A 13,405-nucleotide genomic window follows, 5' to 3' on the forward strand; every position below is an offset into this window, starting at 1 on the left:
ATGGCGGCCTAGATAATGTATCAGCAACCACATTACATCGTCCTGGTGTATATTCAATATCTAAGTCAAATCCTTGTAGCAATAAGGCCCATCGTGCTAAACGTCCACTTGGAGATTTAAGTGTCATCAACCAACGTAGTGGCTGATGATCTGTGAGTATGCGGATTTTACATCCTTCGATGTATCCTCGAAACTTTTGAACAGCAAACACTACTGCTAGGGCTTCACGCTCCGTTGTAGAGTAATTCCTTTCGGCTTGCGTGAGAAGGCGGCTTGCATATTCAACAGGGCGTTCGTTAGGTCCCTCCCCCTGGAGCAGACATGCTCCGATTGCGTATGAACTTGCATCCGTTCGTAGCACATAAGGTTGAGTTGGATCGGCCTGACGCAGTATTGGGGCACCAGTAAGTAGTCGTTTCAAAGTGTCAAACGAGTTTTGTTGAGTCTGTCCCCATCTCCACACAGCGTTCTTCTTAGTCAATTCCGTAAGTGGCTTTGCTGTTCCAGCAAACTCTGGAATAAAGCGTCGAAACCAGGAGGCAGTTTGTATGAAGCTAAGTAAGTGCTTTACATTTCTTGGCGGTGGTAGATCAGCTATGGCAGTAACTTTATCTGGATCCGCTGCAATGCCTTCACGTGTAAGTCTGTGTCCAAGGTACTTTACATTTGCACATAAAAACGAACACTTCTCGCGATTAGCAGTAAGTTTAAATTGCCTCAGTCTTGCAAACACTTTGTTTAGGTCCTCAATATGCTTCTGAAAAGATGGCGATAATATAATAATATCGTCGAGATAAGCAAGTATTGTAATATCAGGTAATCCTGTTCGAAATTTGTCAATTAACCTCTGAAAGGTCGCTGGTGCTGTCTTAAGCCCGAAAGGCATGCGCTTGAAACGAAAAGTGCCAAATGGAGAGACAAAAGCAGTTTTGTCTCTATCGGAGGGTTTCACTGACACTTGCCAATATCCTGACCGCAGGTCTATAGTAGACATAAATGGAGTAGATCCGGTGGCATGAAGAAGATCGTCCATTCGTGGTATTGGATAACAGTCAGAAATAGTAATGCGATTTAAAGCACGGTAGTCCACGCAAACGCGCAGTTTGCCGTTCTTTTTGGGTACTAAAACCACTGGCGCTGAATATGGAGACTCACACTCTTCGATTACTCCTTCCTGAATCATTTTATCGAGCTCCTCTTTCAGGTATTCCTTCTTCATAGGTGACATGCGATAGGGCGGCGATGACGTTGGTTCAGTCGAAGTTAGATTTATGGAGTGCTCTGCGTACGGAGTCGGTTCTGAAAAAACTTCAAAAACATCAGTGTTGAGTAATATTAAATTTTCTAGCTGCAGGCGTTGTTCATCCTCGATTATGTCTCCACTAGCTTCATCATCTCGAAGGTGTAGGTGTTGATTTAAAATATTAATTTCACAATCGTGATTCGACTGAGATGGTGGTGTACAAAATTTGTGAAAATTTCCAGGTTCTTCTGCAAAGGCCCATCTCATTCGAGGTATATCCAAAATAATATTTGACATTTGTATGAAGTCACATCCTAGTAATGTTTTTGAGTTTGTATACTCAGGCATTGCAATAAAGAACATTGTCAAAAGTTTGCTCTGCACTTGTACTTGACATTCGAAGCGAACAGCATGTACATTACGAGGTTCCCCATCTGCAAAAGAAACTGTCAAACTTATTTTCGTAGAGGGACAGCTAACTTGTTTTAGATGTTGATACAGCTTTTCACCGGCAATACTGTACTTTGCTCCAGTATCGACAGTAGCAAGGCCTCGCAATCCTGCAATTTCAATCTCAAGAAGGGGTTTTTCATTTGAATATAAACTTGAGCAAATTTCAAGGTTTAAAACATCCACAGAATTGGTCTCAGATGGACTGGGTCTTTGAGTTCTTCGGCACTGTGGACAGTTACTGCGAAGGTAACCAGCAAGTCCACATCCATAGCAAGAAAAACTGGGTTTCGCTGTGGAACTCGAGGTGGAAGTATTGACAACTTCCGTAGGTTTTGTAGACGCATATTTACGACATGCTTCAATAGTGTGACCAAAATTATGGCAAAATGTGCATTTCGGACGTGAAAGTTTAAATTTCTCCTCATCTTTCACTTTGGGTGAAGAGTTACTGAGATTACTGTCAAAGTTTTCTGAGAAGTTAGCTTCAACCGCTCTAGCTTTTGTAATTAACGTTTCAAAAGAATTAATGGAATCACGTGGGACATTTCGTCTAATACGACTATGTAATAGGCCATATATCATGTCAATTTGACTCTTTAAAGGTATAGGCTCATCAGCTGATGGTAATTTGGACAAAAGGGCTCTTGCTTTATTCACAAATATATCTGTAGGCTCCTTACCTTGTTCTTTGGAGAACAGTTCACGGTAAATTTGATATGGAGGCTGGTTTCTTCCAAAAGCATGTTGCAAAGCTTCCATGGCATCTTTCCATGTTGTCACAGTTGTTTTTGCACCTTGCCACCAGGTTGCAGCATCACTGTCTAATAGCATGGATAAACCGAGAAGTGCATTTGCATCAGATACATTTGCACACTGTTTGTACACTGAAATGCCATCGATAAAGGCATCAACACTGTCTGTACGTTTGCCCGAAAAGCGCGATTTGCAGTCCACAAAGTTTCCTTCTGGTATGAGTGCAGGCACCGGTTCCACGTTACGGGGAACGTTTGTCATTACTCCAGCAAGCAGTTGTTGTAACAATCCCTGTGTCATTACGATGTTGGTTGCCATGGTGGATAATTCAACGTTGGGTTGTTGGCTTTTTGCAGATTCACGTCTGAGGTATCGCTGAGTTCGGGAACTGTCTTTTTCCATTAACAGGGCACCAAAACGTTGGTGATTGGCGGCAAACTAAGCCGAAAAGCAGACGCAGAGAATCAACAAGATTGCTCCGAAAAGTCTGAGAAAAACACTAATACACGAAAAAGGATTTACCGGCACCACGTTGGGCAGCCACTTTATAGCCGGTTTACGTTTTAAATCCTTTATTTCTAATTTTAAAGTATTAAAAACTAACTTTAACAACATTCGTCCACAACAACCTTCTTAATCCTCTTTGTCACACGTCAGTTCTGTCAATTCTTCCGAAAAGGCACTGTCAAACGTCAGTGTGTCACTTTAAAGTACCTGCAACCCGCCTTACACCGGCTTGTACGGTGGGCTGCATACCTGGTCGCTACAAATTTAATTTTTTTTTTTTTTTAAGCAAATTGATTATTCCTAGCAATTTCTTTACGAATTTGCTTGTTCATCAGACTAATAATCTTTTTGACGCTAAAATACACAAGCATTAATACCCCCATGCACAGAAAATTAATAATTAAAATTTCCTTAGCTGACCATGAAGCGTCTTTTCCCGAATTATTTGATACACCTCCACTGTTTCCCGCTTGAGAAATAATAATTTCCTCCTCTTTTGAAGATGTACCCCCCCTATTAAACTAAAATTTTCTCAAATGAACGCTTAAATAGCACAGGTAATCCCCAAAAAATCACTAAATAAATCAACGTTACCATCCCTAGCCAAAAGAAAATAATACTTAAAATTTCTTTTATAGCCCACACATTATTTTCCTGAATCTGTATCATACCCCAAAAAATAAAAACAAAAGCTCAACTATTGTTTTTCATCCATCTCAAAACAGACCGGCGCCTCCACCAAATGTCACGTTTAATTTATGAGCCCTTCTGGGTTCACCAATTAAACTGACTCACGACGTTAAACGTCGCGCCGGGATCGCAGTTTTAGGGATGGAATCAAACACTGAGTTTTTTCTCATATAACACTTAAATCTATTAAATATGGTATACACAAACGTGTCTGCACAATACGGTTATAAACACTAAAAGTTGACAATTCTACAATTTGTACTTACATAGTCACAAGCTAAGGTCTTAGCATTTCTGGCGGCTGGCTTGGTCACTTTCGCGTTTTTTACAATTTTGGAGAACTGACTACTTAACTTGATCTTTCCCCGAGGAGAGTCGACATTTCGACTTCTCAGGTCAGCTGGTCGCACTACCGTTGATCGGTTCACACTTATCCCATACTGCTAAAATCGGCGTATTTTATACCCGATTGATCGGCTGACGCAGTTTGTTATTGTCGCTTGTTTTTCATATTTCTGTAAAGCAGGTGGTGGTGACTCATCACCGATACAGTGCACCTGGTGCATGACACACTCGGTGCATCATGGTGCGACCTTGCCTCGTGCGCTTAATATTTCGCAATCCTCGAATACTCTTATGTTTTTTTAAGTTAATCAGTCCATCTTTTCAATTAACGGATTTTCCATTCGTGACAATATAACAATAAGTACTTGGTATTTTTTTTATTTTCCACAGACACCCATTAAGTAAACTCTTCAATATTTTTTAATTTCCACACACAGTTATTAGGTAAACTCTGCAAGCATAGACTACACTGGCCTTGAGTAGATGGTAGTCCATCTATATGAGTTCGATAATCCGGTCGATTGTAATGCATGAAACATGGAAACCTTGTCCTCAGAAGAAAATCCTGTCTATAGTGAAACGGTAGCTTGCCCCATATATTTAAATTCGTTGTACCCTTGTCTGAGAAAAAATAAGTGGTAGGTCACGCACATTTTCTTCCACAGTACACTCCTTTAAATTTGAACTACCACCAAATATTTTTTCTAACATGATTGCTCGAACGTCTAACTACTAATGTGCAACGGGGGGGGGATCTACGAGGCAACGAGGGCACCACGTGACGTCACAGGTCCGATGTAACGGTTAGGATGTTCGATGGGGGGGTTCCACACCACGTGACGACAGGTGACATTTTACAGGTTAAGCATCATTCACATAAACTTTATGGCTATTGCAACGGAAAGGTATGTGTACTGCTAAAGGTTAGGTACATTATTGTCACGTTTAATTTATGAGCCCTTCTGTTCACACTCTCTTTATGCTGCTGAAATCGGCGTGTTTTATACCCGATTGATCGGCTGACGTAGTTTGTTATTGTTCGTCGCCTATTTTTCATATTCCTGCAAAGCAGGTGGTGGCGACTCATCGCTGATATGGTGCACCCGGTGCATGACACATTCGGTGCATCGTGATGCGACCTTGCCTCGTGCGCTTAATATTTTGCAATCCTCGAATACTCTTATGTTTTTAAGTCAATCAGTCCATCTTTTGAATTAATGGATTTTCCATTCGTGACATATGCCTCCGCCCCAGAAAAACTGGTCCCCAGTTTTAAAACAAAAGATACTATATACTCTCCTTAAAAACAACCATCTTGAAAAAATATCTAACTTGTAACAGTATTATACAATTAAACCAAAATTTCAGATTGACGTACATAAAAACCATTAGAACAATCGATAAGTTACGGTACTATTAAGTACATTATGATTAAAGCACAGTATTGCTTATGATGAACACAAATAACTTACTAACACTAATAAACCCAGAAAAGGATAATGGAGTAGAATTATAAAGAAATAAGTATCTAGTCTTCGAAAATACCAATTATTGAATGTGCGTAAAATACTTTACTCCATTTGCCTTACATCGCTTCCATTTAAATAATTTTTTAAATCTAACATAGTTTAATAGCGCAACACAGAGCACATTATTGTTAAGCCGAGAATAGTTCACTCTTACCACGAAGATGTTCACTGCGCATAAGTAAATGCCACGTACGTATTCCTTATTACTTGCATCAAATTGATGGATGTGACGTGGGTAAAAGTCCAATGACGTGTTGGTATTGCGTGTGGACTATGTTGTATACCAACGTCAACAGTTGTGGAAGAAATTAAATGTCTTCAGCAGAGCAGGATCAACGTGTGGTATTATTTCGATCTGGCTTGTTGACTCTCATGTGTGCGTTTACATGAAATAAAAATAGGAACAAAGGTTAATATGTGTTCATTAAGGCTTAATATACTTATATCCAAAGTATACTCTGCATGCAGTGTTACGTATTACTTTATGAAGTTAACTGACATGTTAAAATAAACAGGAATCCGGTCCTGAAACTAAAAAGTTTGAACTCCGTAAGTATGAGACGCTCTAGTTTTCATTTTATGGAAAGTAGAACGTATTTGCCTGTTTCAAAAAATACAGAAACATTAACCGTTTCTAATTAACTTCAAATCCTTTTGGAGAAGTTTGTTTTATCAAAAATCGGATATTATGTCCTCAATCAAATGCTTTTCCCTCATTCATTTCTGTAAAAATAAAATACCATTAGTATGCAAATGCAAGTAGATATTAAATGATCAACTTAAATCCTTTCTGGCGTAAAAAAAAACTCTAATTATTGCATTACCACAAATTTGCATTGTTTGTCTTGGTTTCACTTTGCCTTACAAAGCTGAATCAAGGCTAAAGTTTGTCTTACTAAAAATGTCACGTTTAATTTATGAGCCCTTCTGGGTTCACCAATTAAACTGACTCACGACGTTAAACGTCGTGCCGGGATCTCAGTTTTTAGGGATGGAATCAAACACTGAGTTTTCCTTGTATCACACTTAAATCTATTAAACAAACAATACAGTCATGAACACACTAAAAGTTGACAATTTAACAATTCGTACTTACATATCATAAGCTAAGGACTTAGCATTTTCTGGCGGCTGGCTTGGTCACTTTCGCGTTGGAACTACTTTCAACTACTTTTCAACTTGCATTCAACGAGTATATTTTTGGTTTGTTCCTTAAGAAAAATTCATGCACCGCCCTAACATCGATAACAGCAAACAGTATTGCTGTGTGGCACTAAAACAAATATTTCTCAACATGTACAGACCTTTCTGTATCAGAAACTTCTCAACTGAGAAGGGAAAAATCAGAAACAACTACTTTGAGAGCTACCTACCAACATTGAATTATACTGTTTTTCCTGTTGAATTCTTGAGTATTTAAATTACTCCTTTATAAAAGATACCAATATTTTTTCATTTAATTATGAATCTTGAGCTGGACATCTTCGTACAGATGCACCAAAAATAGTTCAACTGCATGTAAGTTGAAACTTTATTACTCATAAAACTCATTACAATGGGTCGGTTAAAGAAACAAACTCTATGTGCCACTTACATCATAAGGTATTACGCTCAGCCAGCGTTTTTCACCTTAATTATTTAACATAATAAAATTCAGCTGAAATAAATTAAAAATAAAGTCACATTATCATGATGTGTGGGTCTTATCGTCTCATTCGAGCAGTATGTCTGTTGAATGTGTTAAATATCACTTCAGAAATACTTTATTACAAATGTATGATTTTCCATTTGTATTAAAAAAAACTTGAGCCACTTTTCAAATCAGTTGTCATTTTTTCCATAGTAAAATAAAATTTAATTATTCTTAGCCAATACAATATTTCGACTTGTTATTCCATGTAGGTAAATTATCATGTGCATTTAGAAAAAAAAAAAAAAAAAACATTAAAATTCATCAATCAGCAGTTTTCTTATCGACACCTTCGCGGCGATGCGACGAGACGAGTGCAATAAAGCAAGTCGGTCACACCGGCACGCGGCGTCAAATAGAACTAATTAGTCTGCTTCACTTTATTTTCCACTAATGTCGCGATTTTTGCAAGCGACCAAATAATAACCTTCGATTTTTTTATGTACTGTTCGTTTTCAAATGGTGGAAACATATCGAAATCCTGTTTTAACTCTGCACTATGCTTTTATTTAAAGCTGGTACCTACACATAATAAGTAAAAAAAAATTATTTGTAGACAATTAAAGTTTCATTCAGGCACATTTTTTGTCGTTATCGGGAATGCTTGACCTCGACATCGAAATAACACAATCCGCTGTTTTACAGTGTGGATTTTATTTTTTAACTTCTGATTTAGAAGTCATGTAAAAATTAATTTAATAGCATGCTGCAGTAGGTATGTAAAATTCAAATTTTTTTCTCAAAATATTTGATTTTTCAGTTTAACTTTTATACAAACTTCTACTAAATAGAAATGCTAAAAGCATACATTTTGCTTTGAATATTGTATTCCATAAAATTGGGATACTGGGAATGTTACATTTTTTTTTTACAAAACATTTTTTGGATCATTTACCTATTTTTGATACCAAACTTGTGCTGGTCGGTCCAAATAATTATTAAAATGAAATCTTTAAAGAATAAGTCCAGTTGTTTAATCTTGCGGACTTTTCATATTTATTTAAAAATATAATGGGGCAATCATTTGATGGATTAAACGTAGGTGGACACGTAAATTTAGGGATGGCCGGGGTTTTTGGTTCGGCCAGTGCTGTACGTAAAGTTATATTAACCATTAATTTCTTGACTTTTTTAACATAAGACACGATCGTTTCAGTAATACTTCCTTGCTTTTAACAATTTAGCAAACAAATATTCAAAATGACAATGTAGGACAAAATTAATTATGCAAAAAGAAAAATATATTTTTGTTTTAAAGAGGTAATTTTCATTCACGATAAGAAAAATCAAAAATATTTTTTCTGGTTTAAAAATTCACTTTTTTTTTAACAGTGTTTTTGTTTTTATTTGATAATCCTCCGCTGTTTCCTGCTTGAGAGATAATAATTTCTTCCTCTTTTGAAGATGTACCACCCATATTAAACCAAAATTTTATCAAATGAGCGCTTCAATAGCAAAGGTAATCCCCAAAAAATCACTAAAGTCAAAAATAAAAAACTCAACTATTGTTTTTCATCCATCTCAAAACAGACCGGCGCCTCCACCAAATGTCACGTTTAATTTATGAGCCCTTCTGGGTTCACCAATTAAACTGACTCACGACGTTAAACGTCGTGCCGGGATCTCAGTTTTTAGGGATGGAATCAAACACTGAGTTTTCCTTGTATCACACTTAAATCTATTAAACAAACAATACAGTCATGAACACACTAAAAGTTGACAATTTAACAATTCGTACTTACATATCATAAGCTAAGGACTTAGCATTTTCTGGCGGCTGGCTTGGTCACTTTCGCGTTGGAACTACTTTGGAGAACGGACTACTTAACTTGATCTTCTTGACCGAGGAGAGTCGACATCTCGACTTCCTGGGTCAGCTGGTCGCGCTACCGTCGATTGGTTCACACTCTCTTTATGCTGCTGAAATCGGCGTGTTTTATACCCGATTGATCGGCTGACGTAGTTTGTTATTGTTCGTCGCCTATTTTTCATATTCCTGCAAAGCAGGTGGTGGCGACTCATCGCTGATATGGTGCACCCGGTGCATGACACATTCGGTGCATCGTGATGCGACCTTGCCTCGTGCGCTTAATATTTTGCAATCCTCGAATACTCTTATGTTTTTAAGTCAATCAGTCCATCTTTTGAATTAATGGATTTTCCATTCGTGACATTATAAACTAATGTACTGTTAACACTTATATACTGCGGAATTAATAACTTAATAGTAGTGCAAAACCTATCTAGCTTTTAGCTTTTACTCTTAAGTTTTGTCACCTTAATACAAGCAACCAATAAAGAGAGTCATTTCAGACGTTTGACACATGTGTATTTTTGTTGTCAACTAACTGTTTAAATTTCAAAAATTTGAAAAAATGCTTTTTTGTATTTGTTTATGAATGTCTGCTCAGTTTGTACCTAATTGTCACTTTTGAAACAAATAGTCGTCTAGACAATGATTACTATTATCAGTATGACGTTTATGTCTTGTGTTTCTGAAATCCTAACCTGATTCCTATTTTCTAATTTCGCTGCAAATACACGAACCGAGCTCGGTTATTGCCGCACACGAACCGAGCTCGCCTTGCGCCTTCACCATTTTATAAAAATGGTCCAGAACCCGCATAGCTATACTACTTGTTGCTACTTCGAAGTTGAGTTTATGTGTTTTTTATGAAACTTAAGTGGAGTTCTTACAAATATAATATATATTAATATATATAAGACAAAACAAGTAAACAAAATAATCAAATAAAACACTAATTTAAATTGTTATGTAAAAACAGCACTTTCGACACTTTATCTGATTTTAGTCGGCTTCGCTTTTCCGTTAAAATCTGTCAAGCTTTTGAAAATACTCATTCACACGGAGCCGATGTAGCTGTTATACACAATTGCTTTTGAACTAAATCGTAAAGAATTGGATAAATTAGCCTCCGATAGTTCCACCACTTTAGAAGATTTCCTTGCCGATCCAGACAAGGTTCCTTTAAGTCTGAGTCTATTTTCAAAATTGCCGCTGATCTTGGGTTTTGGACTACATGTGTTTTTATCATTGAGTCAAAAGTGTCTCAAATGTTCGGTTTCAATTATGAGAATGTTGGATTTTTGCTCTGCTGTATATTAGATATTTAACTCTCTCCACTGGCTGTAGTTGGGAAAACTGATGTGAGTACTTGTAGCCTAGTTTTCAGTGTATCCACAGATTGTTTAAATTTTACTTTTACTTTATTTACTGTTGAATCCGTACTGCGTAAACCTGGGATCAAGAAACGTACTCTGTGTAAGGAGTTCATTTTCTTCATATGCAGAAAACCGATCATTTATTTTTTCACGGAGCACTTTCAATAATTTTTTTTAGTTTGGTTTGGTATCCAAATTCGTAAACTTTTCATTATTAATGTGTTGATGCATTATTTTTACGAAGTAGAGTACTTTTGATATTGTAATAGATTGTTTTGCACTTATGTCTACAGTAATGCCATTAAACACCCATAAAATGTCCACCACGGTTTGCCGTTCTTCTCAGTCCAAATCGCTTAACGTGTTCAGGTCTTTATTTTTTATTGCTAATGTTGCGATAACTACTTTTTTATCTGCAATATGCGATGCAACATGTCGTAAGCGAAATTCCATCTAGTGCCCACATCTTGCTTAAGTTTTAGATCAGGAAGGTCCATTTACTTCTGAATTTCCTTAAGTTTTTGTAATGCCGATGAACTACAATACTTTTAACTTTTCCAACAAGATTTTTCCTTATAGCGTCAATCCCTTTTTGCACCACCAAGTTAATAGAGTTCGCAAAACATGACAGATGTCTTTAATTACACACTCTGACTGCATCGACTACATTTGCAGCATTATCTGTAACAACTGCAGTAATTTTGTTTATTTTCAACCAGGTATGTAATAACGTTATTTCTTATGTGTAAAACAGGTGGAAACATGAAAATTACCTGCTTTTACTTTTCACCCGGGTGAATGTCAATATGCGTCTTATCATATCTGGGCTTACTTTTTATACAAAAGGAAGGGAATGACACGCAGTCGTCTCCACAATACTTTATTTCGACCTTCAAAAGGTAAGGCCTGCTCTACTCGTTTCGGACATAAAAATGGCCATCTTCAGGAGCTTAACTCGACAATGAATGCGCGGGCTGTCTTTTTAGAAAGGGGGAGACAGTGAGACCCATGTTGTAAAGGTTTTGTGAATTTAAAGTTGTTAAAGGTGGGAATAAAGCTGATTATGGAGAAAAAAGAAAAAACTGACTCTACATATTTAAAAGACAAAGACTTAAAATTAGACCCATTTTAAGGGCTGGGTTAGACCCTATGGGGAGAAAAAGATAAATTCAGATACAATCCACCATCCACGACAGAGGCGATCGAACAGGCGATTCGATAACCTTCAATTCGGTAATAAGATATTTCGGTAACCTTCGGTGTCGTGCTCTTTCGCCAAAAAAAAAAAATAAATAAACTCAGTTATGAGATGACAAGTTTTCATGCAAAATTATCGGTAAGATAGATACCAAACAAACCAAACAAAAAACCGAACTGACAGTTAGGCAAACTATGACCTCTAAAACCGTAATTAATTACCTCAATTAAGGATACGACGAAAATAGGTATTTACTGCAAACACGAGTTCGAAACGATCGATAAATTACAACATTGGCACACTGCTTCTCACAAAAAAAAATCCTCTTTATGGAAAGTTTTTTTTTTGTTTAGAAAATCCCTTCCTTTTTTTTCTGAAGAATGCCCCACGTTGGGCGCCAAAACTTGCCACGAACTTTCTAGGGTATTAGAAAGTGTAATTGAAATATAAGATTTTCTTTTTCTATTAATTTTTATTAAAGACCTTTTTTCTATTTAAAACAAAATTCCGCTCGCAAAGTGGAGGTTCACCCTTGAATTGTGTCGTTAGCACGTGGCAAGGAAGTACCACGGCATCACTCGACAAATTGGAGAGTTAGGGGGGGGTTAAAATGGGCGCCACTGGCTCGACAGGCAACCAGATCCTCCGCAGCTGTTGTACGGGACACAATTCAGGGTTCAATCCAACCTTACGAACACTTAACAATTAATTAAGTACTTCTTACTTAAATTAGGTGAGAAGCAGCGAGGGCCAATTAAAAACCTTAATCTAACAAACGCACTATTGCCAATAACTTGCCGTTTCAAATTACGCCGTGACTCTAGCTAACAGCCTAATGCCAGTAGAACAAGGACGCTCTAGTCGTGTTCAGGCGAGATCATCAGAACTCAGTAGCTTTCAGACGAAACTGAGCTGATTTCCGCCCCTCTGGGCGAAACTGCGCCAATATTAGCCACCGGACGAGACTGGGTGAATACTGAGCCCCACCGGACGACCCTTATGCAGAAATACTTATTTACATAGCCGCTTTACTGTATAAGTACAATTATAATTTCAATCAAATAAAAACAGTATAATTTACCGATCATCTACTTTTAAGTTTTCGTAACATGTTAAATTAAAAACCAGGCACAAATAATATTGAATGTTAAATATCAAACATAGTTAGCGCATACCTTTATTAAGGGAGTTAATTTAGACGTTCACGTGGTCAAGTAAGGGTTTTAATCCAGTCCAGGTCTTAAAAACACCAGGACCGTATGGTAACTACAGTAATCCGGGTTTCAACACGGCTTCGCTTCTAAATGAGCCCTCGGAAAGCCAGAGAAAAGGCAATAAGAGCTACAGGCTCACGTGCACTCTAAATTCAAAATGGCCTTATATATTAACTAAATGGCCGACAGGTAAAATAACTAAACTTACCAGAGTTACAGGGACCGCAGTATTAATTCAATAATCCACCTCTAAACGGACTTCAAAAGTCGGAAGAAAAAATACGGGAGTGAGCACCAAGCTGGCCCCCACACTACATTCATAACCCAATAAATCAACCAAAAATGGCCTCCAGGCAAAACGATCTTACCAAAATTACAGAAAATTACCGTCCAATTCCGCTTCAAACAAGCCCCAAAAGTCAGGAAAATGAACAGGAGTAGTCCAAGCTGACCTCCACGCTAAATTCGGAATGCCGCGATAAATGAACAAAATGGTCGCCAGGCAAATACGATAACTTACCAAAACTATGGAAATCGCAGATTTTAATCCGCCTACAGGCGATAGGAACACCACAAAACAATCAACTTTGGTGGTTTCCA

This window comes from Ips typographus, unplaced genomic scaffold (assembly GCF_016097725.1).
Source record: "Ips typographus isolate SLU unplaced genomic scaffold, UJ_Ityp_2.0 IpsContig34, whole genome shotgun sequence".
Classification (NCBI taxonomy): Eukaryota; Metazoa; Arthropoda; class Insecta; order Coleoptera; family Curculionidae; genus Ips; species Ips typographus.